General features: G+C 45.3%; 1 protein-coding gene across 2 annotated transcripts in view; it reads right to left on the reverse strand.

Moving 5' to 3' along the window:
- SPTBN1 (spectrin beta, non-erythrocytic 1) overlaps positions 1 to 26181 on the reverse strand; it is a 289366-nt gene that overhangs the window by 249521 nt on the left and 13664 nt on the right. Inside the window, exon 1 of one of the 2 annotated variants that reach the window (XM_063918644.1) lies at positions 5155 to 5176. The exons of the other annotated variant lie outside the window; for it this stretch is intronic. The gene's annotated coding sequence lies outside the window, so the exon portion shown is untranslated. Of the gene's footprint in view, positions 1 to 5154; positions 5177 to 26181 lie in introns of those variants that run through there. 2 annotated transcript variants of the gene reach the window in all.

Raw genomic sequence — 26181 nt, forward strand, 5'->3', positions numbered from 1 at the left:
TTTTCAGTCAGGGAATCCGACCACGCCAACCCAGCACTGCACATCCAGGCTAAGGCGATTGCTGGTCGCAGTATAACACCAGTATGTGTGTAAATACATTTTAGGATACCCTCCTGCTTTCTATCAGCAGGATCCTTAAGGGCGGCCATCTCAGGAGAGGATAGAGACCTTACAAGCGTGTGAGCGCTTTATCCACCCTAGGGGGTGTTTCCCAACGCACCCTAACGTCTGGCGGGAAAGGATATTATGCCAATAACATTTTAGAAATTATCAGTTGTTATCGGGGGAAACCCATGCATCATCACACACCTCATTTAATTTCTCAGATTCAGGAAAACTACAGGTAGTTTTTCCTCACCGAACATAATACCCCTTTTTGGTGGTACTCGTATTATCAGAAATGTGTAAAACATTTTTCATTGCCTCAATCATGTAACGTGTGGCCCTACTGGAAGTCACATTTGTCTCTTCACCGTCGACACTGGAGTCAGTATCCGTGTCGGCGTCTATATCTGCCATCTGAGGTAACGGGCGCTTTAGAGCCCCTGACGGCCTATGAGACGTCTGGACAGGCACAAGCTGAGTAGCCGGCTGTCTCATGTCAACCACTGTCTTTTATACAGAGCTGACACTGTCACGTAATTTCTTCCAACAGTTCATCCACTCAGGTGTCGACCCCCTAGGGGGTGACATCACTATTACAGGCAATCTGCTCCGTCTCCACATCATTTTTCTCCTCATACATGTCGACACAAAAGTACCGACATACAGCACACACACAGGGAATGCTCTGATAGAGGACAGGACCCCACTAGCCCTTTGGGGAGACAGAGGGAGAGTTTGCCAGCACACACCAGAGCGCTATATATATACAGGGATAACCTTATATAAGTGTTTTTCCCCTTATAGCTGCTGTATAGTTAATACTGCGCCTAATTTGTGCCCCCCTCTCTTTTTTAACCCTTTCTGTAGTGTAGTGACTGCAGGGGAGAGCCAGGGAGCTTCCCTCCAACGGAGCTGTGAGGGAAAATGGCGCCAGTGTGCTGAGGAGATAAGGCCGCCAATAAGGGGGCGGAGCCTATCTCCCGTTTTTTTGTGTATTTTGGCAGGGGTTAAATGCATCCATATAGCCCAGGAGCTATATGTGATGCATTTTTTGCCATCCAAGGTGTTTATTATTGCGTCTCAGGGCGCCCCCCCCAGCGCCCTGCACCCTCAGTGACCGGAGTGTGAAGTGTGCTGAGAGCAATGGCGCACAGCTGCAGTGCTGTGCGCTACCTTGTTGAAGACAGGACGTCTTCTGCCGCCGATTTTCCGGACCTCTTCTGCCTTCTGGCTCTGTAAGGGGGCCGGCGGCGCGGCTCTGGGACCCATCCAAGCTGGGCCTGTGATCGTCCCTCTGGAGCTAATGTCCAGTAGCCTAAGAAGCCCAATCCACTCTGCACGCAGGTGAGTTCGCTTCTTCTCCCCTTAGTCCCTCGATGCAGTGAGCCTGTTGCCAGCAGGTCTCACTGAAAATAAAAAACCTAAACTAAAACTTTCACTAAGAAGCTCAGGAGAGCCCCTAGTGTGCACCCTTCTCGTTCGGGCACAGAGATCTAACTGAGGCTTGGAGGAGGGTCATAGGGGGAGGAGCCAGTGCACACCAGATAGTCCTAAAGCTTTCTTTAGATGTGCCCAGTCTCCTGCGGAGCCGCTATTCCCCATGGTCCTTACGGAGTCCCCAGCATCCACTTAGGACGTTAGAGAAAACTTAGTTGATACAACCAAAATGTGAAATTCATAAGCCCAAAGTGGTGGCTGAATGGGATGCCAATATAGTGGGGCAGATATATTAACCTGGAGAAGGCATAAGGAAGTGATAAACCAATGATATGTGCAAGGTGATAAAGGCAGCAGCCAATCAGCTCCAATATGTAAATTACCAGTTAGGATCTCATTGGCTGGTGCCTTTATCACCTTGCACATTATCACTGGTTTATCACTTCCTTATGCATTCTCCAGGTTAATACATCTGCCCCATTATTCTTACCAGTAAAAGCTGACAATAACTTGGCTGGAATGAAAAGCAAAATCTCATATATATATATATATATATATATATATATATATATATATATATATATATATATATATATATATATATATATATATATATATATATATATACATACATACATACATACACACACAAAAAAAAAATCAAAACACATTTACTAATCAATTGCTGTACAGAAGCCAATCAACATTTCCACTCACAGCAAAATGGAACAAGCGTTTACAAGCAATCCGCATTCATATATTAAACTTGTTAAAGGTCAGAGTGATTCCAGAGAAGTCAACTGCCCAACAGACCATTGTGATGACATTGACAAGTATTAACATACAGCAATAACAGACCACATACTCCCTAATCAATTCATCATGCAACACGTATGTAAATTCATTTTTTCTTATAATGCTCTTTTAGAAACTGCACATAAGATGGAAACACTGGTAACATGCAAATATGATATTCAAAAGGGGAAACTAAAAGGATTTCAAGTCATACTAATGACACAATGGGGCAGATGTATTAAGCCTGGAGAAGGGATAAAGCAGTGATAAGTGCAAGATGATAATGCACCAGCCATCCAGTGTCCCCTAGTGGATGAAGGAGAAAATGACAGGAGCGGATTGGCTGGTATGTTATCACCTTGCAAATATCACTGCTTTATCCCTTCTCTAGGCTTAATACATCTGCCCCAATGGGGTCAATTCAATTCGGCAACTTATGAATAGCGCCGGGATTTAGCTCCCGACGCTATTCAATTCAGCTCCAGTTAAGTCGGCGATGTCCCGTTCTCGCCGACTAAACAGGTTGAATTGTCGGGAGAACGGGCATTCTCTGACTTAACTCCCCGGCGCGAGGCTGATTCCCGACAGAATCAGCCTCGCGCCGGCAGCGAGGAAGCACTTTTGTCGGGTTTCTTCTCTCATCCCCAGGGATGAGAGAAGAATTCCCGACAATTGCAGGTAACTAGCAGCTGAATTGAATAGCATCGGGAGCTAATTCCCGGCGCTATTCATAAGTTGCCGAATTGAATTGATCCCAATGTATCCTCCCCGCAGGCATTCTGTAGTCGTCTGACAAACCTCAACGTAGTTAATTCTAAATTTTTTGTTTTTAATACTATTAGTGATAATGTCACTAATACGGTGACATGAATGCAAGTACCTGTAAAAATTAACTTTATGTTGCAAGAGTGGAGTGTCAGGCCTGTGGAACCTAGCGTTCAAATCTGTGAAATGACAGGGTGTGGGTGTGTGTGTGTGTGTGTGTGTGTGTGTGTGTGTGTGGGAAGGGGGGGGGGGTTCAGTTGGTTTTGGGCACATTTAAGTGAAGGGCACCCAACAGGCATTATTCAATTGTTCTGCGGATGTGCGCAAATGCTGCAGGTGGCCATTACTTGTCGTGCCTATAATGCACCGGGTTTAAATGCAGAAAGCTGCTAAACCTGTACAAACTATTTGGTGCGCTGCTGAAACGCCACAGTTTTGGGCACCTAAAAGACAACATTTTTGCAGATTTCTGCTTGCCACCTCAAGAGAGTATGGGCTGTCAGTTCCACCATCTCCATTATGTCTTGTAATCAATGAACAGAACAAAAATCTCCTATGTCTCTCCTAACAGGCTTAAAATGTATCAATATTGTTTTCTATTTGTGCCTTTTGATACTAAGAAAACAAAATTGTTGCCATTATCTTGTATTTTATATGTATTGTTGTATGGTCATATACTAATTAATTTCTATGATCAGTTTATTTTGTTCACAAACGCCAATGAACACTTGATTACCATCTGGCATACTCATCTGTGAACAATTGATTATACCTCTTCATCAATTGGTCACCCATGGATTTAACTACAGCTTCTAAGCACACTGCACTACCTTCTGATGAAACCGTTGATCTTGGGTAACGGAGAAACGCGTAAAGGACCCGCCACGCCGCCTCTACCTTTACCTGCATGCTAACCAACAAGTCTCCACTGCCGGAGTTTCCTAGCAAGCGTCACCCGCCACAGCCTTCTAATCGAGAGCTGCGCCCTCCCTCCCTGCGAGCTGATCCGACACCGCCACTCCCATACCTAATCACGGACCCAGCACGCTACTTGCCGGTCTTGCTAAAGACCCCATGGACCCAGTGGTGAGCTAAATATCTTCTAGCGGTTCTAAACCTTCGTTGGAAACTACAGTTGGGATCCTGAATATTTGTTGCTGACAAAGTGGAGAACTATATGAACTTTATTTCTACTGTAGACTGAGATATTGTTCCGCAAGTTGGTAATCACGTGCTACAGTGCAGTATTAATCAGCACTGTTCAATATTGTTTTTATACATACTGTATCATATTTTTTAGATTTAAATCATATACTATATAATAAATTGTCTGTGACAAATCTATTTTTAAATAAGTGCCCCCTTGTGATATTTCATATCATTGTTTCTTTTTGAAATAACAGACGCCTGCGGTATTCGCGCCTATTAGCACACACAAGTGAATAACTTCCATATCTTTAGACAAGAGCTGCGGATGCCACAAAACAAATTAATTCCCCCCCTAAAGTTGAGACAAAATGGCATGAATAAAGCGAGAGACAGATTTACTGGCTAAAGGTAAAACGGCTTTAAAAAAAGAATGATGCATATATTGTAGCCTGATGCTGTAATTCGATATTTCATTATGATATATTTCATGAAATGTCTAATTTCCGCATGTGGCTACATCGTCTATAGTCTTCCACATTGTTATTACATGTAGGAGCAACATAAACAAGCCGTCTCCAATAGGCAATGCAAGTGGGTGGGACACAACCAAGCAATACCCAACATGACCGGAATCAATAAAACATTGGTAGTAACTGCTGGAAGGTTTGCCTGCCCTATAACCGATTTGGCAACGGGTGTAGTAATCCGCCAGATAACAGGGCTCCATGAGGCATGTTTGCACTCCCTTTTGTCATAGTGTATCCACAGCTGGCAGAAAAATAAAATAAATAAATAAAAAACCCTTCAAAATTGTTTACGACAGTTTTTGCCAAGCTTTAGGTTTTTCGACCCATATTCAAATTTTCTATGTGTAGCCCATAATTAGACTTACCATTACCTTACCTCTAGTAACACTTTCTCCTGTTAACCCAAGTCTGGTCACGATGGTTCTAGTTTTTGAATGAAATGCATAAGCAAACACTAGCTCCCTTACCAAACGCCAAAAATGGGCTTCGATTTTGGAACGCCTTCTAATTTTAGGTGCTAGGTTATCTGTCAAACAAAGCAAATGACAGGTCTATCTGATAATGCATTTAATCCAGTGTAAAGCTGAAGTTCGGTAGAGTTTTCCTGGCAAGTAACGGAGGAATTCAACCTCTCATGTTCAGAACTTTCCACTTTGTAATAGGTACGTGATGTCCTTCAGGTGAGCTTCTGAAAATATGAAAACCATCCACAAGGATGTGCTCCTGCCTAAGGGCATAATAAGGGTTATTATCGCAAGGATCAATAATGATTATTGCTATGGTTACAAATTACCTAGGAACAAACCAACCACAGAACATACATTTTTTTTCAAGGCCATGTTTTTATTTATTTTTTTGTTGGTAGAAACGTAACTTGGTATATCTGTTTTCCCATATTGCTCTGAGATGCTATAGTTTCTTTGGAGCATATGCACTGATCTGTGAAGACATACTACTCTGATTTAAATGTATTTTTAAAAGGCCCTTCAACCCCAAAGTTAAAAATTTCAAATATGAACCATGAAGGAAAAATGCATTGCTCAGTCTTAAGCAGACATTCCCTTACAGCTCAATTATAAGCTAAGCTATTACCCCCCTACATTCCAATACACAACAGCTGAAGCTGCTCCCATGTCCTTAAAACCGTTGTCCTGTTGGTATTCAGGTGATAAAGCGGAGACCAATTTGCTCTGATCATTGGCCGTACTTCACGTACGGATCCATAAACTGACCTGGTGCTCGGTCTAGGAAGGACAAGATACCAACATTTCACAGCAGGCGATAGGGCAGTTTCAGTTACCTACATGTGACGTTCCTCATGCATTCTTTCTTAAATATTACCGGCATTAAGTTTTCACTTTTTAGGAGAAATTCTATTGCTTTTTGCGCACCTGTAAGTACTGGGTGCCCAAGGGAACCATTCAATTGTTTTGGGCGCTCATTGCTTATTGCGCTCTAACCCTGTCTAGAGCACTGGGCACACTGACGAAAAATGCAGTGTGTGCGCCCAAAAGCCCGACTCTTCACGCATTACTGTTTGACAACTCAGGAAGATGCGGTCAGAATTTATGGACACTCGTGCGCGATCGGCATAACAATTTAAAAGCTCTGTCGGGGGCATATTACTTATGGGTGCCCAATAAAACCAATTTAATCCCCCCCTCAGGAAATGTGATGTCCAAACTTTGTACTGGCACCCGTTACTCCAAATGGTTTTCAAGGAAAAAGAACCATCTCCCTAACAGCAAAGAAACCGGTTTCTAAATCCATTTCTGGGAAGTAAAATATTGATGCAACCTAGAGCCACTGTGTGCCAGAAGTAAATTAGAATCTTCACATAACAAAGTGAATGAACCAAACTGCTCTGGATACACTAGCCAGATTCCATGTAACAAATTTAAGGTGGAGATGTACTAAGCAGTGAAAACAGTGGAGAAGTGATCCAGTGGAGAAGCTGCCCATGGCAACAAATCAGCTGCTCTGTATACTGTGATAGTATGTTACATCAATGCTGATTGGGTGCCATGGGCAACTCGTCCACTGGCTCTCTTCTCCACTTTTATCACTGCTTAGTGTATCTCCCCCTAAAACCCCGTATCAAGCTTATAGCTACAGAAAATGGATAGGCCACTGCTTGTCCTATATGACAGTCATCAGCTCATCTTGACCACTTGTTTTAATTCAATCGACAGGGTTTCTAGGTAGACAGGGTCTCTAGGTCGACAGGTCAAAAGGTCGACATGGTTTTCACTATTTTTTTCTTTTTCTTTAACCTTTTCATACTTAACGATCCACGTGGACTACGATTGGAACGGCAATCTGTGCCGGGCATGGCGAGCGAAGCAAGCCATGCGAGAGGACACGGTGCACTAATTGGGGTTCCCGGTCACTCTACGAAGGAAACGACACCAAAAAAATCATAAAAATAAGAATTTACTTACCGATAATTCTATTTCTCGGAGTCCGTAGTGGATGCTGGGGTTCCTGAAAGGACCATGGGGAATAGCGGCTCCGCAGGAGACAGGGCACAAAAGTAAAGCTTTTACAGGTCAGGTGGTGTGTACTGGCTCCTCCCCCTATGACCCTCCTCCAGACTCCAGTTAGGTACTGTGCCCGGACGAGCGTACACAATAAGGGAGGATTTTGAATCCCGGGTAAGACTCATACCAGCCACACCAATCACACCGTACAACTTGTGATCTAAACCCAGTTAACAGTATGATAACAGAGGAGCCTCTGAAAGATGGCTTCCTAAACAATAACCCGAATTAGTTAACAATAACTATGTACAAGTATTGCAGATAATCCGCACTTGGGATGGGCGCCCAGCATCCACTACGGACTCCGAGAAATAGAATTATCGGTAAGTAAATTCTTATTTTCTCTATCGTCCTAAGTGGATGCTGGGGTTCCTGAAAGGACCATGGGGATTATACCAAAGCTCCCAAACGGGCGGGAGAGTGCGGATGACTCTGCAGCACCGAATGAGAGAACTCCAGGTCCTCCTTTGCCAGGGTATCAAATTTGTAAAAATTTACAAACGTGTTCTCCCCTGACCACGTAGCTGCTCGGCAGAGTTGTAATGCCGAGACCCCTCGGGCAGCCGCCCAAGATGAGCCCACCTTCCTTGCGGAATGGGCCTTAACAGATTTAGGCTGTGGCAGGCCTGCCACAGAATGTACAAGTTGAATTTTGTTACAAAACCAACGAGCAATCGACTGCTTAGAAGCAGGTGCACCCAACTTGTTGGGTGCATACAGTATAAACAGCGAGTCAGATTTTCTGACTCCAGCCGTCCTTTAAATGTATATTTTTAAGGCTCTGACAACGTCCAACAACTTGGAGTCCTTCAAGTCGTCTGTAGCCGCAGGCACTACAATAGGCTGGTTCAGGTGAAACGCTGATACCACCTTAGGGAGAAAATGCGAACGCGTCCGCAGCTCTGCCCTATGTCGAATGGAAAATTAAATAAGGGCTTTTATAAGACAAAGCCGCCAGTTCAGATACTCTCCCGGCCGAAGCCAGGGCCAGTAACATAGTCACTTTCCATGTGAGATATTTCAAATCCACATTCTTTAGTGGTTCAAACCAATTGGATTTGAGGAAATCTAAAACTACATTTAGATCCCACGGTGCCACCTTAGGCACCACAGGAGGCTGTATATGCAGTACTCCTTTGATAAAAATCTGGACCTCAGGGACTGAGGCCAATTCTTTGTGGAAGAATATTGATAGGGCCGAAATTTGAACCTTAATAGATCCCAATTTGAGACCCATAGACAATCCTGATTGCAGGAAATGTAGGAAAACGACCCAGTTGAAATTCCTCCATCGGAGCACTCCGCTGCTCGCACCACGCAACATATTTTCGCCAAATACGGCGATAATGCTTCGCGGTGACTTCCTTCCTTGCCTTTATCAAGGTAGGAATGACTTCTTCTGGAATGCCTTTTCCTTTTAGGATCTGGCATTCAACGCCATGCCGTCAAACGCAGCCGCGGTAAGTCTTGAAAAAGACAAGGACCCTGCTGAAGCAGGTCCCTTCTCAGAAGTAGAGGCCACGGATCGTCCGTGACCATCTCTTGAAGTTCCGGGTACCAAGTCCTTCTTGGCCAATCCGGAGCCACTAGTCTTACTCCTCTTTGCCGTATAATCCTCAATACCTTTGGTATGAGAGGCAGAGGAGGAAACACATATACCGACTGGTACACCCAAGGTGTTACCAGCGCGTCCACAGCTATTGCCTGCGGATCTCTTGACCTGGCGCAATACCTGTCCAGTGTTTTGTTGAGGCGAGACGCCATCATGTCCACCATTGGTTTTACCCAACGGTTTAATAGCATGTGGAAAACTTCTGGATGAAGTCCCCACTCTCCCGGGTGAAGGTCGTGTCTGCTGAGGAAGTCTGCTTCCCAGTTGTCCACGCCCGGGATGAATACTGCTGACAGTGCTATCACGTGATTCTCCGCCCAGCGAAGGATCCTGGCAGCTTCTGCCATTGCCCTCCTGCTTCTTGTGCCGCCCTGTCTGTTTACATGGGCGACTGCCGTGATGTTGTCTGACTGGATCAACACCGGTCTTCCTTGAAGCAGAGGTTCCGCCTGGCTTAGAGCATTGTAGATTGCTCTTAGTTCCAGAATGCTTATGTGAAGAGACTTTTTCAGGCTCGACCACACTCCCTGGAAATTTCTTCCCTGTGTGACTGCTCCCCAGCCTCTCAGGCTGGCATCCGTGGTCACCAGGATCCAATCCTGTATGCCGAATCTGCGGCCCTCCAATAGATGAGCCTCCTGCAACCACCACAGAAGGGATACCCTTGTCCTCGGCGACAGGGTTATCCGCAGGTGCATCTGAAGATGCGACCCTGACCATTTGTCCAACAGATCCCTTTGCATGGAATCTGCCGAAAGGGATTGCTTCGTAAGAAGCTACCATTTTTTCCCAGGACTCTTGTGCATTGATGTACAGACACCTTTCCTGGTTTTAGGAGGTTCCTGACCAGGTCAGATAACTCCTTGGCTTTTTCTTCGGGAAGAAAAACCTTTTTCTGAACTGTGTCCAGAATCATCCCCAGGAACAGCAGACGAGTTGTCGGCATTAATTGGGATTTTGGAATATTCAGAATCCATCCGTGCTGCTTTAGCACCTCTTGAGATAGTGCTAAACCCATCTCTAGCTGTTCTCTGGACCTTGCCCTTATTAGGAGATCGTCCAAGTATGGGATAATTAATACGCCTTTTCTTCGAAGAAGAAATATTATCTCGGCCATTACCTTTGTAAAGACCCGAGGTGCCGTGGACAAACCAAACGGCAGCGTCTGAAACTGATAGTGACAGTTTTGTACAACGAACCTGAGGTACCCCTGGTGTGAGGGGTAATTGGAACGTGGAGATACGCATCCTTGATGTCCAAGGATACCATAAAGTCCCCTTCTTCCAGGTTCGCTATCACTGCTCTGAGTGACTCCATCTTGAACTTCTTTATGTATAGGTTCAAGGACTTCAGATTTAGAATAGGCCTTACCGAGCCATCCGGCTTCGGTACCACAAATAGAGTGGAATAATACCCCTTCCCTTGTTGTAGAAGAGGTACCTTGACTATCACCTGCTGAGAATACAGCTTGTGAATGGCTTCCAAAACCGTCTCCCTTTCTGAGGGGGACGTTGGTAAAGCAGACTTCAGGAAACGGCGAGGTGGCTCTGTCTCTAATTTCAACCTGTACCCCTGAGATATTATCTGCAGGATCCAGGGATTTACCTGCGAGTGAGCCCACTGCGCGCTGTAATTTTTGAGACGACCGCCTACCGCCCCCGAGTCCGCTTGCGAAGCCCCAGCGTCATGCTGAGGCTTTTGTAGAAGCCGGGGAGGGCTTCTGTTCCTGGGAAGGAGCTGCCTGTTGCTGTCTCTTCCCTCGTCCTCTGCCTCGTGGCAGATATGAATAGCCCTTTGCTCTCTTATTTTTAAAGGAACGAAAGGGCTGCGGTTGAAAGGTCGGTGCCTTTTTCTGTTGGGGAGTGACTTGAGGTAGAAAGGTGGATTTCCCGGCCGTAGCCGTGGCCACCAAATCCGATAGACCGACCTCAAATAACTCCTCTACGCATCGCCTGTCCACTGTCGTGTCCATAAAGCTCTTCTGGCCGAAATGGACATAGCACTTACCCGTGATGCCAGTGTGCAGATATCTCTCTGTGCATCACGCATATAAAGAAATGCATCCTTTATTTGTTCTAACGACAGTAAAATATTGTCCCTGTCCAGGGTATCAATATTTTCGATCAGGGACTCTGACCAAACTACCCCAGCACTGCACATCCAGGCAGTCGCAATAGCTGGTCGTAGTATAACACCTGCATGTGTGTATATACCTTTTTGGATATTTTCCATCCTCCTATCTGATGGATCTTTAAGTGCGTCCGTCTCAGGAGAGGGTAACGCCACTTGTTTTGATAAGCGTGTTAGCGCTTTGTCCACCCTAGGAGGTGTTTCCCAGCGCTCCCTAACCTCTGGCGGGAAAGGGTATAAAGCCAATAACTTCTTTGAAATTAGCAGTTTTTTATCGGGGCACCCCACGCTTCATCACACACGTCATTTAATTCTTCTGATTCGGTAAAAACTACTGGTAGTTTTTTCACACCCCACATAATACCCTGTTTAGTGGTACCTGTAGTATCAGCTAAATGTAACATCTCCTTTATTGCCAAAATCATATAACGTGTGGCCCTACTGGAAAATACGGTTGATTCGTCACCTTCACCACCGGAATCAGTGCCTGTGTCTGGGTCTGTGTCGACCGACTGAGGCAAGGGACGTTTTACAGCCCCTGACGGTGTTTGAGGCACCTGGACAGACACTAATTGAGTGTCCGGCCGCCTCATGTCGGCAAACGACTGCTTAAGCGAGTTGACGCTATCCCGTAATTCCACAAATAAAGGCATCCATTCTGGTGTCGACCCCCTAGGAGGTGACATCCTCATATTTGGCAATTGCTCCGCCTCCACACCAATAACGTCCTCATACATGTCGACACACACGTACCGACACACAGCAGACACACAGGGAATGCTCTATACGAAGACAGGAGCCACTAGCCCTTTGGGGAGACAGAGGGAGAGTCTGCCAGCACACACCAAAAAGCGCTATATATGACAGGGATAGCCTTATGATTAAGTGCTCCCTTATAGCTGCTTTTATATTAATATATTGCCATTTATTCTGCCCCCCCCTCTCTGTTATACCCTGTTTCTGTAGTGCAGTGCAGGGGAGAGACCTGGGAGCCTTCCTGACCAGCGGAGCTGTGACAGAAAATGGCGCCGTGTGCTGAGGAGATAGGCCCCGCCCCTTTTTCGGCGGGCTCGTCTCCCGCTATTTAGTACATTTAGGCAGGGGTAAATATCTCCATATAGCCTCTGGGGCTATATGTGAGGTATTTTTAGCCTTTTTAAAGGTTTTCATTTGCCTCCCAGGGCGCCCCCCCCCAGCGCCCTGCACCCTCAGTGACTGCCGTGTGAAGTGTGCTGAGAGGAAAATGGCGCACAGCTGCAGTGCTGTGCGCTACCTTAAGAAGACTGCAGGAGTCTTCAGCCGCCGATTCTGGACCTCTTCTTGCTTCAGCATCTGTGAGGGGGCCGGCGGCGTGGCTCCGGTGACCATCCAGGCTGTACCTGTGATCGTCCCTCTGGAGCTTCATGTCCAGTAGCCAAGAAGCCAATCCATCCTGCACGCAGGTGAGTTCACTTCTTCTCCCCTCTGTCCCTCGTTGCAGTGATCCTGTTGCCAGCAGGAATCACTGTAAAATAAAAAACCTAAGCTAAACTCTCTAAGCAGCTCTTTATGAGAGCCACCTAGAATTGCACCCTTCTCGGCCGGGCACAAAAATCTAACTGGAGTCTGGAGGAGGGTCATAGGGGGAGGAGCCAGTACACACCACCTGACCTGTAAAAGCTTTACTTTTGTGCCCTGTCTCCTGCGGAGCCGCTATTCCCCATGGTCCTTTCAGGAACCCCAGCATCCACTTAGGACGATAGAGAAAAAATCATGTCGACCTTTTGACCTGTCGACCTAGACGATGTCGACCTAAAGACCCTGTCGACCAATAGTGGCCGACCTAGTTACTATCTACCTTCCATAGCACACCCACTAAAGCAGTGTAAGGGGCCGTATTCACAGCCCGATTTGGGGAGAGGTGTGCTGAGCGAACCGCTCAGCACACATCTCTCCCCCCGCTCAGCACAGCTGTGTTCTGTGCATGCGGGGGGAAACGGTGGGGGCGCTCATTTCACCCAGCGGGTGAAGTGAGCTACCTGCTAGATTGCCCAGCAAGCAGGCCAATCTAGCACCAGCAATAGCGGGGCTGCGCATCGCTATCACTGTGAGGGGTACACACGGAGTGATCGCCGCTTAAAATCTAAGCAATCTAGTCAGATTGCTTAGATTTTAAGCAGTGATCGCTCAGTGAGTACCCCCCCTTTACGATTGTTTCTGCCTGTAACTTTCCACAATTCTGTCATTCTAATTAGAAATTCAAATGACTTGAGTTAACAGCTGTGATGTTTCACCTAATGCAAAGGACATCCTCACCCGCATGGAACTGCTGCTTTGCAGAACAGCCTTTAAAAAGGTCACTTGTAGGTTAAAAGCCTCAATCTAAACTCTGGCCGATCTGGGTCTCTAAACTCCACTCATGAGGCCCCGCTGCTCGCATTTATTTACAGCAAGCAGCTGTAGAAACAACACATAAAAAGTTAGCCATTCCATCCTTTATAGTCTTCACCCTTCTCGTCTCTTGCTGGGAGCGCCCTTCACCTGGCATTTTTCTTTTAGTTAAAAATTTTTTATAAAATCAGCCATGCGGCTAGGTTACAAAGGATAAATATAAAAATACAAAGAACGTTGGCGGGATGAGGTAAACAGAGGTGGTAAGAAAATAAATAAATATGTAAACTAGTGAACTGGGCGGCCAGTCAGTCATTCGGGAAAACAGACAAAACGCCAACGTGTAACAACCATGGTCTGCAAGTGGCCCCATCAGCCTGCTGCAAAAGCAACGTTGAGCTATAAACTTGTTATTAGCGAGAACCACCTATTGTTATTCTGCATGGCGAAATGTAATGAGCCTCGAGTGATGAATGGAAAATAACTGGAGAATAATAACTGTAACTCTAGTATGCAGCAGGATTCAACTAGCTATGAAGGAAGAAATTCCAGAACGGCACATCGCATCCGCAGGAATCGCAAGTTTTTCCTTGCACAGGTGCGCAGGAAGCCTTGCCGTACAGGTGCACAGCGAGGCAGCGCGCTGTGATGCCCGGAGGCACATCGCATAAAACTGAATTCCCCTACACCCCTTGAGTCCTTTGTGGAACATAAACACATGGAAGTGATCACACAAAATATTTATCAGACACGACAAATGCTACTGTTTGACTTGGCCTGAGTGTGTGATCATTGGCATACCTTCCAACATACCCAAAGCAAAAATCAGGTGCTATGCCTCCTATACAACATAACTACCATCATCACTGATAAGAACCTAATTCGCAAATCCGTGTCCCTTTTACTATGCTAAAATATGTCAGAGGAACACCTGAAATGTAATGCATGTCCATAATAAGTATTTCCCAAACAATGTCTACGTGTTTCCAAGCTATAAGTGGGCGTATGTCTTTCCGCGATGACTCTAACCAGCATTAAGCCACGGTTTGCATGCTCCTCGTTGCCTGCATTGTCAATTCAAACAACAGAGAAGTTTGGTTGCAGAATATAGAAGCCCCCTATAGTCCTCAATAGACCTCAATCAGCTAAGGACTGGGATGAAAGCAGGAACAGTGACAGAGGCACATTAGTCCAAGCAGGTGAACGAACGCGTTACCAATCTAGAACGGCGATTCATTGGGAGTGCCTGAAGTATTTTAGATGAATACAATAATAATTCATTGTTATGATAAATATAACCCCTCGTTTACTTCCCTTCTCGATTCCAAGCCAACTCATTATAAACGCCAAGGCAACAACAATAGGACCGTCACCTGCACAGATTTCCATTGCCCTTCCTATTTTTAAGGCTTTCCTTTTTTCTCAGTAATATACCAATGTTTTCCAGTACAAATCATGCTACAAGATGGGCGAGTAGCAAAAATGGTTCAATAAAAATACAGTAAGCTACACATTTGCCTTCCATGTGCTGCATTAAGGCCCCATGCCCTGGTAACAGCTGTGGATAGAAACTGTGTACTTGTACAGAAGGCTACGTTTTTGTAACCTATTTCTAACAGTGGTCAAGATCAGGGTCGTACTTAGGGGTTAGGGCCCCAGGCAAATTCAAGGACTTGACATCTTCCTTACATAATCCATATAATCATTTTTGCATCTAACTTAGCCATCCACGCTGTATAGGATATATTATTGAAGAACCTTCCCGTAACTTATTTATCAATGAGTGATCAATTTCACCGTGAGTGATAAATTGCACTAGCCAATCAGCTCCTAAATGCCATGTTACAGACTGTAGCCCTTATAATGCCATGTTACAGACTGTAGCCCTTATTTATCAATGAGTGATACATTTCATTGTGAGTGATAAATTGCACCAGCCAATGCACCACTAACTGTCATTTTTCAAACCGAGCATGTGACATGGAAGTTAGGAGCAAATTGGCTGGTGCAATTTATCACTCACAGTGAAATGTATCACGCATTGCTAAATAAGGGCATAAAAATGTAAAAAAGGGGATTTTGGGACAATGGACTTAGTGGTCCTTAGGAGATGGGAGCAGGGTGAGACTATGCAGTAACAGTGGCAGAAGGGTAGGGGTATTAGGCAGAAAGGATGGGAAAGCAGAAGGACAGGAGAGCTGTAATAAGTTAGGAAGGAGAAGAGGGAGGGAGGACAGTGGCTCAAGATATGATGCTTGTAGGATATATGCAAACATGGGGCAAATTATAGAGTTTGCAAGGATGACCAGAGTTAAAGTGTAGACAAGAGGGCATGACATGAAGCAGAATCAATAAAGATGGGGTATTACCTTGTGGAGTCCATCAGCTCTAAGCAACATGAAGGCAGTGCCGCACCAAGCAGCCTTATGCACAGTATTGCTTTGGAAGGAGATGGGATCTTCTAACACACTAGTCATTTCTCCATGTCCTAGTCATGGCGGGCCCCATAGTGGATAGCAGATTAAGTCTGTGCACCCTCCCTAGACCAGCGCCCATGGTGAGTTACAGCCCTGGTCAACATGAAACACCCCACCACAGACAAAGTCATTCACTTCACAACCTTATTTTAGTCATTTGAATTTCAAATTATTTTCCATTAATTTATTAAGTTCAAGATATTCTTAAATAGTCATGTTCCTTAGTGTTACTGAAGACTTAGTTTAAAAACTGTATATAGATGTTTCCTCATACCTGACATCACTGCTGCAGTCACGCCAAACAGCCCCTCTCAGCGGGTAAGATCCCGTGACAATGCTAGCGTCAGGCGTCATTTTATGCCGAAAATGCGTCTTGGTTGCAATGCGATACGACTAGGAGACTGTGCTGATTAGACATTGGACACTTGTATATCTGTGTACGACTGAGTCTCAGAATCCGTATATAAGAAGTGCTACATTTCAGCAGCCGTAGCTTTTCTCTAATACAAGTTCCGTTGTGCTCCATATACACACTCAGTCACGCACAATATACAAGTGTCATATCACATTAATCAGCAGTCTCCCGGTGCGTCCATTACATTGCAACTAAGATACATTTTCGTCAAAAAAAGATGGCCAATGCTATCAGAGTTGCACGGGACCTGGCGGCTCACTCACACCAGGCATCCTGCGCTGCGTGGCGTATTGAGGCTAGATGTATGACATCTGTAAGTTCAATTATTAGAGAGTAAAACTGTACTTCTGATCTTCAGTCGCTCACTCTCCCACATCTTAAACCACAGGTTCTCAAACTCTGTCCTCAGGACCCCACACAGTGCATGTTTTGCAGGTCACCTCTCAGAATCGCAAGTGAAATAATTAGCTCCACCTGTGAACCTTTTATAATGTGCCAGTGAGTAATGAATACACCTGTGCACCTGCTGGGTTACCTGCAAAACATGCACTGTGTGGGGTCCTGAGGACCGAGTTTGAGAACCTGTGTCTTAGACTATATACTACTACGGACACTGGTTTTATACTAGCATAAGGGAGAGTTTCCCACGGTAAACAGCTGCACTGCCAGTCCTCTAACTCGTAATCCAAACAACGAAAATTGGAGGATAGAGCATCGGTCTTTATTTAAGTCAGGGATACAGAACATATGCTCATACGCATACCAATAGCTTTGTTTTTATTGGCTAAATGCAATATATTATTTTTTTTTAACTTTATACCCCACAGACAAACAAGGATAAAGGACGTTATTTATAAAGTCTTCACTTTTTTACAGCTCTATTAGGGGCAAATTCAATTCCATACTGCAAGTAGAGGCAGCGCTGGACTTCCCACTAGGCACGTGCCTATGGCTGCCACAAGCTGGGGGGGTTTCAGTGCCCCAATATAGCTGCTGCTATTTGGACACATAACAAAGATTATATCCCCATGATGCATCAGGGGGAAGTCTCAGGGGTCGGCTCATTGTGCAGTCCCGGAGCCTGATAAGTTAGGTTCATGTCTGGGAACATTGCATGAGCAACCCAGGGGACCGCTGGCCAACAAAAACGGGTATCTAGATGGGGCGGAGTCTCATCAGAAGCCCAGGAGGGCTGCCCAATAATATTGTGCCTAGGGTGGCCTGCCATTAAACCTGCCCTTGAGTAGAGGTACAAGGGAACTTGGCAGTAGGACCCGATGTGTTCTGGAACAGCATCACATCGATGTCAGGAATAAAATTCCCCCCTTATAGTTTAATTAAAGTTATTCGACTCTCTTGTAAAGATTGATGCTGCTGCTCTGAAGCTCTAGCTGCCACCACTTCTCCTGGCACTGCCCTCACGACTCTGGTAAAGCCTCGTCTCTCCCCACTACCAACTCACATGTCGCATACGGACACGAGCTGCCTTTCAGCGATACCTCCAGCATTACACAATCACAGCACCCTACCCATGATTAACGCAGCCAATAAGCTGTAACCTACTGCAAAGTACAGTAGTACAACGGAATAAGCTGGAACTGTTAAATAACAGCTAACAAAAACCTATACATTTATATCTTCTTTTATATAACCATGAAAATGGCATAAGTGTTTCCTTTCTATACAGTGGCTAATTATATGAAAACCATTCTAATACAGGCAGCAACGTATTTCCATAACGCAGGGCGGATATTTGTAGGAAATTACTCAACTCATTATTATGTCATTGTTTCTGGTGTAGGAAAATCTCCAACACATTGCAATGTATAAAGCTCAATTCTTAGGGGACTGAGCCACACCTATCTGTAGCTAGCTAATGATTACACTCCCCCATTTCAGCTATCACTTATGCCTGAAAACAATGTACTAACCCATCCTTAATTTCTGCATGAAGTCCTCATGAAATTAAGAAAAAAAAAAAAAAAAAAAGGGAGATGGTTCATAACTGAAACACAGGGGTCTTTGTTGGCCTCTATAAACTGCGAAACAATTGGCCAAAGTATTCCAGCATGAGTTATTAAGGAAGTGTTTCACCCACTGCAGTTTAGCAATTGGAGAACTTCCAGTAACTGGACCAATCATTCCCTCCCAATAGTAACTGGATCATTTAAAGCTGGCTGTTCTGGAGCAACACACACAAGCCAACATGACAATTATTGGCATCCCGTTCCATCCATTTACTGTAATTGGAGTTCCGGAGAGGTGTGGGGGGGGGCTGTCAACCTGCACCTAACTTCTTTTGCAGGGCTCTGTATTTAAGATTCTCAAATCAATAAAGTGTGCGCTTTTAAAATAGTGGTGGAGAGCGGGGAGGACCAATCACAAGTCACATTTCTTCATTCCATCCCACCAAACTGGTGTTAGCGGTTGTCCTTGCAATTGAAAACTAAAAACATAATCCGATTTGATCAACAGGATACACATATATACACTTGACTAACCACGGAGATACCACTGTAATGCTACACTGCCGCTTAGGAAAATATTTTCCATATAAGCTTGCTCGCTCCAGATTAAACCCTTGATAAAACACCCACCACGGCTTCGGCTAGGGAGAGTAGGCAAATATTCTCCTAGGTGTTGCTGCTGCTTTAAAGGGAAAAGCTCTACTTTTAGCCAAGTTTAAGCATTGTGTAAGGTTTCTGTTCATTGTCTTTGAATATATCATCAGGTTCAGGTCTATATCCTGGAAACTATTATATACACTGTAAACAACTGTACACAAACAGCAGATCTTATTCTACTGCAATATAATCAAGAATTTAAAAAAGAAAAGAACTGCTGGGAAAACATTTCATCTGATGGCAGAGTTCCCCTTCAAGGCAAGAAGTCCGATGAGCATAATAAAACCTTTTCCACCTGAGTTTCAGTTTTATCTGGAACATTTGTTTCTTCCCTTGAAAAAGTTACATTGTAACGTTCACAGCTGTCTTTGATAAAGCCACATGTTACTTCAGTCTAGTGGCCCTTTATTTACATTGCATAACAAGTCGATACGTTTGTTTTTATATTAACGCCTTCCCCTTTAATATCTGGCACAAGAGACCACGTTTCTAATCATCATATTACAATTGAATCAAACTACAAACAGGCTGCTAATTAGAGCCGTTGATGTTCTTGCTGTTCACAGCTGTAACGCATTTCACTCCTAAACAGAATGGCAGCATTCAGAAAAAAATAAAAACATATCTGTTTGTAATTACTGCCCTGATCCCACCTAAAGGAAACATGATTAGTACAGACTGTGTGCAGTGTACATTAGTTTGATTCTAAACCTAATACAATACATATACAGGTTGAGTATCCCTTATCCAAAATGCAACATTTTTGGTTCCTCTACTGAGATAATGACACATATATATGTATCTTATAATATATATCTATATAATATATCTATATATACACATAATATATATGTCATTGTCTCAGTAGGGGACCCGAAAATGTGGGATTTAGAATTTTGGATAAGGGATACTCAACCTGTATACAGAACTTTCACTGTGTATACGCATTTGGTATGATTACAGATGGGTAACTAGATTTTAAAATGCCTTTTACACACTTCTGTTGTTTTACAAAAATAAAATTAAGAAAAAAGTCTGAAAATGGAAATCATAGTTTTTAATGGCCCTGTTGCAGCACGATTGCCGTTTTCCTAATGCTGCTTACTCCGTTCATTGGGCGATATTCAATTGCTTTTCACCCCCGATCTCCAAAGTAAAGTGACGGGAGATCACAAGGCCCTATTCAATTGGGGTTTTTTCGCACTGATCTCGCCCATAATGGTCGGGTTTAGCAAGCATTTCAGCTTGCCAATCCCTGGGAACTGCAAGCTAAAATGCAGGCACCGGCAGCCCAAAAGGAGCAACAATTGAATTGCTCAGTTGGGCGCCATCTAGAGTCTGGCGGCACGCGCCACAATTGAATCTCGCCCATTGTGTTTTGGGAGCACGCAGGTTAATGGAGAAGGTTACATACGTTTTACCGGCATACAGGATGCCTGCTGTCAATATCCCGACAGAATGCCGGTAGTGGGGCGAGTGCAAAGAGTTCCCTTGTGGGCTCAGTGGTTCGCTACAGTATCTATATCCACTCTATGAGTGTCATTGATACCCACGAGTGGGAATGGCCATGGTGCGCCGGGATTCCGTCAGTAGGCATTGTTGGCAGTTGGGATTCTGGAGTCGGTATTCTGAACGCAGGGATCCCGACAGCCGGCATTTTAACTGCAACCGAATGGAGAAACTTGCAGTGACCTGCTGACCTCATGTAAAACGCATTTCTTTTGGACATGCACTTTGAGCATTTGAACTTGCAATATTAAAATGCAATTGTTACGACACTAGGTAATAGGACTAAGGCTAGTTCTACTATCGGTATTGGGACTTTGGAAAGTGATGTTCTCCTAGGGGCCGATTCAATTGGTGCACCGCTTAGGTGCCCAGTAGCCGCAGGGTTGACATTTCTTCTTGCAGCCTCCTGAGTTGCAAGAAGAAAGGTGCGCTAAGTCAGCACTTTGGACGCCCATAGCAGGACTTTAGATTGGTTTAGCTGTTTCATGTGGCTAAACCTTGTTTTCTTCTCCATTATACAGGTTGAGTATCCCTTATCCAAAATGCTTGGGACCAGAGGTATTTTGGATATTGGATTTTTCCGTATTGTGGAATAATTGCATACCATAATGAGATATCATGGTGATGGGACCCAAGTCTAAGCACAGAATGCATTTATGTTACATATACACCTTATACACACAGCCGGAAGGTAATTTTAGCCAATATTTTTTGTAACTTTGTGCATTGAACAAAGGGTATCTACATTCACACAATTCATTTATGTTTCATATACACCTTATACAGATAGCCTGAAGGTCATTTAATACAATATTTTTAATAACTGTATTAAACAAAGTTTGTGTACATTGAGCCATCAAAAAACAAAGGTTTCACTATCTCACTCAAAAAAGTCCGTATTTTGGAATATTTGGATATGGGATACTCAACCTGTATTATTATGGGAAGCTCTGCATTCTTTGACACCACCCATATTCACAACTGTTGGCCGGGCTTCCCGTCTCACTCATTTGTCTGTCGCGGCCTACGTATGCCTTTCTGTCCCTCCGACTTGACTAGCTGGCTATTATTCCAATAGCAGGATTCAAAGGAAGCAAGCACAATCCGTGATAGCAGGGGTGTGGCATGGAGTGGGGACATTCAGTAAGGACGTCTATCCGAAATATATTGCATCCTACAGCTGGCATTTAGACCTGTTTCCCACAGAACGTTATTTTTTTCCCCAGTAGACTGAGAAATACATGCTAGCTTTCAGGCGAATAAATACGGTACGGCTGCTGTGTTACAGCCGTGAATGACGACTGCCAAGGATGGTCTTCGGTTTTACAAGTGTCGCACACACGGCACTAAACCATTGCTTGCAAAAGTGACTGAGCCATGGGTAAAAAAAAAAAAAAAACAGTTTTTTTCCCCATACGGACAAAACTGTTGTGTGTGAAATAGCCCTTAAGAGGTGAAAAGCAGTGTAGTTCTAAGCTTGGAAATATGCTACTGACAAGTTATTATACCCGATGTAGTAAGAAGCCTATTTCTGGTGACTGCATGGATATGTGACGGGAGATAGAACATGGAAAGGTCCCATTCTACATTAGAGAATGACAGGTATAACAAGAACACACTAAGGCCCATATGTGGATACATGCAAAACGCAGGAACTAGTGATGTAGCCCTTAGATTTAAAGCATCAATAATTGAAAAGGCAAAACCAAACTGGTTTTGCATTTTAAAGTATTGCTGCTTTAAACCTACAAACGAAATTGCCGGAATTGTACAGTTTCTCCTGCTTCTCGAAGTTGTTACATCTGGGCCTAGACTGTAAAGAGGGGTGACAAGCCGATTAATAAGGAAGTAAAATAAGATTTTAAACCTACCGGTAAATCTATTTCTCCTAGTCCGTAGAGGATGCTGGGGACTCCGTAAGGACCATGGGGTATATACGGGCTCCGCAGGAGATAGGGCACCTAAAAAGAACTTTTACTATGGGTGTGCACTGGCTCCTCCCTCTATGCCCCTCCTCCAGACCTCAGTTAGAGAACTGTGCCCAGAGGAGATGGACAATACAAGGCAGGATTTAGAAATCCAAGGGCAAGATTCATACCAGCCCACACCAATCATACCATGTAACCTGGATCATACATAACCAGTTAACCGTATGAACAATAACAGTAACGGTCCAAGACCGATTCCAACTGTAACAGAACCCTTATGTAAGCAACAACTATATACAAGTCTTGCAGAGTTTCCGCACTGGGACGGGCGCCCAGCATCCTCTACGGACTAGGAGAAATAGATTTACCAGTAGGTTTAAAATCTTATTTTCTCTTACGTCCTAGAGGATGCTGGGGACTCTGTAAGGACCATGGGGTTTATACCAAAGCATCCAATCGGGCGGGAGAGTGCGTATGACTCTGCAGCACCGACTGAGCAAACGCTAGGTCCTCATCAGCCAGGGTATCAAACTTGTAGAATTTAGCAAAAGTGTTTGACCCCGACCAAGTCGCCGCTCGGCAAAGCTGTAGTGCCGAGACGCCTCGGGCAGCCGCCCAAGAAGAGCTCACCTTCCTATTGGAATGGGCCTTAACCGAATTTGGTACCGGCAATCCAGCCGTAGAATGAGCCTGCTGAATCGTATTACAGATCCAGCGAGCAAGAGTCTGCTTCGAAGCAGGTGCACCAATCTTATAAGCAGCATATAGGACAAACAGAGCCTCTGTTTTCCTAATTCTAGCCGTCCTGGCTACATAAATCTTTAAGGCCCTGACTACGTCCAGGGATCTGGAATCCTCCAGGTCACATGTAGCCATAGGCACCACAATAGGTTGATTCATATGGAATGAAGAAACCACTTTAGGCAAAAATTGCGGACGTGTCCTCAATTCAGCTCGATCCACATGAAAAATCAAGTAGGGGCTCTTGTGTGACAAAGCCACCAATTCTGACTCTCGCCTTGCTGATGCTAAGGCCAACAACATGACCACCTTCCAGGTAAGAAATTTCAACTCAACCTTGTTAAGCGGTTCAAACCAGTGTGATTTTAGTAACTGCAACACCACGTTCAGGTCCCATGGTGCCACTGGAGGCACAAAAGGGGGCTGGATGTGCAGCACTCCCTTTACAAACGTCTGGACTTCTGGAAGAGAAGCCAATTCCTTCTGAAAGAAAATCGAGAGGGCCGAAATCTGTACCTTAACAGAGCCTAATTTCAGGCCCATATCCACTCCTGTCTGTAGGAAGTGGAGAAAACGACCCAGATGAAAATCTTCCGTAGGTGCATTCTTGGTCTCACACCAAGACACATACTTTCGCCAGATACGGTGATAATGTTTTACCGTCACCTCCTTCCTAGCCTTTATTAAAGTAGGGATGACCTCTTCCGGAATCCCCTTTTTCGCTAGGATTCGGCGTTCAACCGCCATGCCGTCAAACGTAACCGCGGTAAGTCCTGAAATACACAGGGCCCCTGTTGCAACAGGTCTTCCCTAAGAGGAAGAGGCCAGGGATCTCCTGTGAGCATCTCTTGTAGATCCGAGTACCAGGCCCTTCGAGGCTAGTCTGGGACAACGAGTTCAGTGATCGCGCTGACCCCCAAAAAAAGTGGGTCCCATGGACCCCTCACTTTTAAAAATTGGGGTCCTACCGGTCTTTTTCTGGGTCCCATCGGAATAAAGGTTCGTATTAATCTTAATCTTGTTTAGACACTAAAGTGCTGCAAGGTGGGGGATGGGATGACAATGCTGCTGAGCGGTGTAGCATGCAGGACACCCTGCACCAGAGGTGTAAAGAGACATTTTGTGCCCTTAGGCAGAAAGTGAATTAGTGTTCCACCTCCTAGCCTGCAAAGCACAGGCGGCGCGCGCCGAAGGCACGACGCAAAATTTTAGGGGCGTGGCTTCATGGGGACAGGGTGTGACCACATAATAGTGCCAATTCCCATTACACCACACAGTAGTGCCGCTTATACACATTGCACCAGGTAGAACCTCCTATGCACACTGCGCCAGGTACAGCACGTTATACACTTTGCGCCAGGTACAGCACGTTATACACTTTGCGCCAGGTACAGCACGTTATACACTTTGCGCCAGGTACAGCACGTTATACACTTTGCTCCAGGTACAGCAAGTTATACACTTTGCGCCAGGTACAGCACGTTATACACTTTGCGCCAGGTACAGCACGTTATACACTTTGCGCCAGGTACAGCACGTCATACACTTTGCTCCAGGTACAGCACGTCATACACTTTGGGCCAGTTAGAGCACATTACTATACACATTGCGCCAGGCAGAGCACGTTATACACATTGCGCCAGGCAGAGCACGTTATACACATTACGCCAGGCAGAGCATGAGTGTGGTACTACCCCGCTAGCCCAAGTGGCATTATACCATTGTGCAGATATGCCAAGGCAGTGCAAATAGAGGGTACTGCATACATGAATTGCCAAATATAGCTGATGGGAACCCACTTCTTGGCAACCAGATTTTAAGTTAGACACCTCTGGCTTTAGTGTAAAAACACACACACACACACACACACACATATACATACATACAGACACACACATACTTATTATAAACAAACATCGACACACACACGTATATATGCAGACAATAACACAAGCTGCCCATCCCTGTTACCTGGTTGCTGGGTGCTGAGAATAGCCGGGAACAGAGCTCTCTCCACTCCGCGTCTCTCTCCTGCCGCCCGCCCCCAGGCCCGCGCTAAATAGACACTGTGCCTGTCAAAGCCGTCCCCCCCCCCACCGCCAGGTAATCACTGCTCCGTTGTTCCATGTTCCATGTTCCACCCGGGCTCACGGCAGCGCAGCATCCATTGGAAGGGGACGGGGTCGCGGCAGGAGGATTTACTGATCGCGGTGTGCAGCGCTCGTCACAGCGCGTCCTGTGGGACCCGCTGATTTTTGAAAACCGGGTCCCTTACTGCTTATAGCGCGTAAAATACGCGCTATAGCAAGTATTTGCGATCACTGGAGTATCGTCTGTACTCTTCTTCGTCTTATGATCCTCAACACTTTTGTGATGAGAGGAAGAGGAGGAAACACGTAGACCGATTTGAACACCCACGGTGTTACCAGAGCGTCTATTGCTACTGCCTGAGGGTCCCGAGACCTGGCACAATACCTCCGAAGCTTTTTGTTGAGGTGTGACGCCATCATGTCTATTTGAGGAATTCCCCAAAGACGCGTTACGTCTGCAAAGACTTCTTGATGAAGTCCCCACTCTCCTGGATGGAGATCGTGTCTGCTGAGGAAGTCTGCTTCCCAGTTGTCCACTCCCGGAATGAAGACAGCCGACAGAGCGCTTACGTGATTTTCCACCCAGCGAAGAATCCTGGTGGCTTCCGCCATCGCGACTCTGCTTCTTGTCCCGCCTTGGCGGTTCACATGAGCCACTGCTGTGACATTGTCTGATTGAATCAGAACCGGTAGGTTTCGAAGAAGACTCTCCGCTTGTCGAAGGCCGTTGTAAATGGCCCTGAGTTCCAACACATTGATGTGTAGACAGGACTCCTGGTCTGACCACAGTCCCTGAAAATTTCTTCCTTGTGTGACTGCTCCCCATCCTCAGAGGCTCGCGTCCGTGGTAACCAGGATCCAATCCTGAATTCCGAACCTGCGACCCTCCAGCAGGTGAGTACTTTGCAACCACCACAGGAGAGACACCTTGGCCCCTGGGGAAAGAGTTATTTTCCGATGTAAGTGC

This window comes from Pseudophryne corroboree, chromosome 4 (genome assembly GCF_028390025.1).
Source record: "Pseudophryne corroboree isolate aPseCor3 chromosome 4, aPseCor3.hap2, whole genome shotgun sequence".
Lineage (NCBI taxonomy): Eukaryota > Metazoa > Chordata > Amphibia > Anura > Myobatrachidae > Pseudophryne > Pseudophryne corroboree.